The 3654-nt window shown below is 38.3% G+C and overlaps 1 long non-coding RNA gene across 1 annotated transcript; it reads right to left on the bottom strand.

Annotated features, from left to right (window-relative positions):
- Positions 1-508: 508 nt before the first annotated feature.
- On the bottom strand, positions 509-2717 carry LOC147693436 (uncharacterized). The gene is made up of 6 exons (XR_015299104.1): positions 2629-2717; positions 2404-2510; positions 2185-2285; positions 1919-2077; positions 1694-1764; positions 509-730 (listed from the first exon to the last, which is right to left on the bottom strand). It is a non-coding gene; the product is annotated as an uncharacterized LOC147693436 (long non-coding RNA).
- Positions 2718-3654: the final 937 nt, after the last annotated feature.

The following is a 3654-nucleotide window of genomic DNA, read 5'->3' as shown; positions in this document are numbered from 1 at the left end:
GCACTGTTACTTCCAAATAAATAACTTTTATTATTTAACTCCCACACGCCTGGGTCCAGGGAGATGCGAGTGAGAGAGACAGCATGTACCGGAGCTAAACCCAGCGCCATACTGTTAGTGGGCAGATGGGCACCGCTGGTCGAAGGCTTCGCTGGACGCAAACAATGGGGCAGTGGAGGGATGTCCCATATGCATTCAGTCACTCATACGGGATTGGCGTATAGAGTATGCTGTGTGTTTATCTATGCCATATCCTATTGAGTGCAGGTTTTAAAGGCTCTTGATGCGCGATGCTCCCGCCCCCCACCACCAGCCGACGTGTTTTCATTCTCAGCGCGCGCTCGGCCTCACTTCCTCTCCCACCCCTCCCAGCTTTAATTACCCCAACATTCCTTTCCTCCCTCGTTGACCGGGAGTCCCAAGCCCCTATGAAGTGTGAACATCATGGCATAATATTAACAAGACATGAGGGAGGTAAATACATAAAGGAACCACAATACCAAGCAAATATAAAAAAACTTTGTTTCATTTAATAGTTATACAAATACTCATGTTAAAGCCAAACATTAATTCCACATAAATTAAAACAAAAATTACTGAAAAGACAAATTATTCAATTTTCATACAATACAATCATGTAATAATAAAAATAAAACAGTGGCAATCAATATTTTCTGACGCGCGTTTCGGCGTTGCAAGAGACGCCTTCTTCAGGAGCCACAAATTCTGTCTGAAACAAATAGTTAAAAAATAATAATAAAAACAAGTCAGTGACATAAGTGTTAGAAAAATATATATCTCTAACAGCATGTTAATTATAACAAATCAGAAAACAATTTATACAGCCAATCCAGAACAGGTCCCTTAATGGCACTCCCTCCCTACTTGTTATAGCAGTATAGATAATGCTAAACAAGGTACAAAACTGATATTTATATATTTGAGCAGTTGTAATTGATTTAAGATGGTACCTAGAAAACAAGAGGACAACATAAACCTATAAGATCACTTAATTTCCCCACTGATGGGGGATAAATGAGAGGATGCTGATTATGATTAAGTGTAGTCATTAATAGCAAATAGGGTGTACCTATTCTAGCGGTCTCTACCCAATGTCTGCAATCAATACATTCTTCTTTGGATGATTAGCTATACGTTTAAAGTACATTTAAATACAGACATATATTACGGAAGTGGTAAACCTACTATAACTGTCTTTGCCCAATGTCCCCAATAAACACATTTACTTTTGGGTATAGAGATATGTTTTTGTTAAAACTGAAAAAGTCTATTTCTTGGATGCAGAGAATCTCCTAGAAAAACCTTTTCATATTGTCTGTGGAGAGCTTATTTAGCGAAATTAGTAGTCAATATCTGATTAGTATCTTGATTATACAATTCAAAGAAGATGTTCTATATGTTAGATCCATAGGCATATTTCGTTATGTTTACGTTTGTATTCAATTTAAACCTAATCTTTTCTGGGAAGGGATATAGGAGGAGACTCATCGAATAAAGCCTTTACTGGTTAAATATTTAAAGGTGCATAGCTAGTATTAGCGTTCAATTAGAGACATATAGTAGCATCCTAAATATACGCTTTTTAAACCTCACACCAAGGGATGAGGGACTATCTAATAGTTTAGGACCTGCCCAGCTTCTAGCTAAGGTCTCTTAACACAAAGCCACTTACCCAGTATTGGTTTTTGAGAAGATCGATGTACTATGTGGTTCAGACAAAGACCACGCCTTCTTTATCTTTCTCTGTCCATCGATTTCGGTCATTAATATGATCATATAGAAGGGGAGAGGAGAGGCAAGACATCAGCTACAAAGCTAACGTGTATACTCCTATTAGTACACATGATGTTTATAAATCGGTACATATCATGTAAATTAATACGTAAATAAAACTTACGAGTAAAAGAGGTAGTTGTGACCCAAAATGACAACCTAAATTGTTCGGCGCTAAGAGGTCTAGTTGTTCATATAAACGGGTATCAATCTTCGGTATATACTTCAACTGATTACTTCACTTGATTGTTAGTTTCCTATTACAGTTCCACTCGATCGATTTCTGAGTGAAAGGACACGAATCACAATGTCAAAAGAAAGGACGCTTAGTGTGTCAAAAATAGGTCTCAGAGTTAAAGAGTGTTGCGAGGGTCATCGAGACGTGCTTACCGTTAAAATTCTTAAAGGCTGCCAACAGTGAAACTACAACATCATGATCAGTAGTTACTGTGTCCCTTTCTTCATAAAACTTCAATTCATACAGCAGGGATCTAGATATAAAAACAGAATACGTGCTATTCAGAAACAGAGATCGCCTCGTTAACTAGACAAATGCGGAGGCTCTGAAAAAATCGAAAAGGTTAGCTCAGAGAGCAGAAATATCCTTACCGATGGAAAAAACGGCGTGCTGCTTCTATGAATGCCCGGGCGCTGCAAAAGATGGTTGCTGGCGTCCCGCGGCCGTTAGGAATAATATCACCTGTTGCGAGTAAGATCTGGATATAAAAACAGAATACGTGCTATTCAGAAACAGAGATCGCCTCGTTAACTAGAAAAATACAGAAACTCTGAACAAACCCGAAAGGTTAGCTCAGAGAACAGAGATATCCTTACCGATGGAGAAGACTGAGTGCTGCTTCTATGAATGCCCGGGCGCTGCAAAAGATGGCTGCTGGCATCCCGCGGCCGTTAGGAATAATATCACCTGTTACATGTAAGGGCCCACCTTTATATGCAACCTCGAGAAGTCACCTATCAGGTTGACGTAATACGTTAACGTTCGTTCTTAAAGGGAACCACTTCTGAATTAGGAAAGCATTGTAAAAAGAAAAGGAAAATCGATTCTTTTTTTTATAATAATAAACGAATATATTGTGTGAGAAAGATACAAATCCATAGACATGCAATAGTATCTATGATCTCGCAAGATTAATGGAACTATCCATCGAATCAACAGCTAACCTAGTATGTCGTATTCGATCTCCGTCATATTAATCGTTTAAAGCCTATATGCAAGGCGATAGCAATCGTAATTTACCATGCAAATAATGTAATAGAATAGCCAAAAACGGTTAAAAATAAAGCATATGGCTAAAATATAACTAGGGGCACATTCATGTATATTATCAGATAAGTGTGTATTCTACTTAAATAAAGTGCATACTAGGTAGTACCTGGAGGGCCTTATTATCTATAACAAATGATTACACAATCTAGTTACAGATGTCTCTTATTCTCGGTTCTAGTATAGATCAGTGGAGTGAGGATAGTTCACTAATCATTGGCAAAAAAATAACCGATCAACATGTAATGAACAACGTATTGATGGAAAAAGACAGGTATTAGGAAGATAACAGGAACCTCCATGGCGGAGGAGCTACAGTATAGCATTCTCCCATGGAATTTCACTATTCAATCCCTTTTTGAACGTGTTCAGAACAAAAATCCAGTAGACTTCCCTTTTCTTCCTAATGGCCCAAGCCCCTATGGACAGGCAGCAGGCAAGTTTACTTCATTTGTGTACCTATCAATCAAAATGTTTTTGTTTAGCACATTCTGCGTAGGTGATCGATCAGCTATATTACATAGAGTCCCACCACTGCAAAATATGGAGCCAATACATTTTGCACCCTTTTTGCT

The sequence above is a fragment of the Lissotriton vulgaris genome, chromosome 8, assembly GCF_964263255.1.
Source record: "Lissotriton vulgaris chromosome 8, aLisVul1.2, whole genome shotgun sequence".
Taxonomy (NCBI): domain Eukaryota; kingdom Metazoa; phylum Chordata; class Amphibia; order Caudata; family Salamandridae; genus Lissotriton; species Lissotriton vulgaris.
This window is presented reverse-complemented; position numbering and strand designations above follow the sequence as displayed.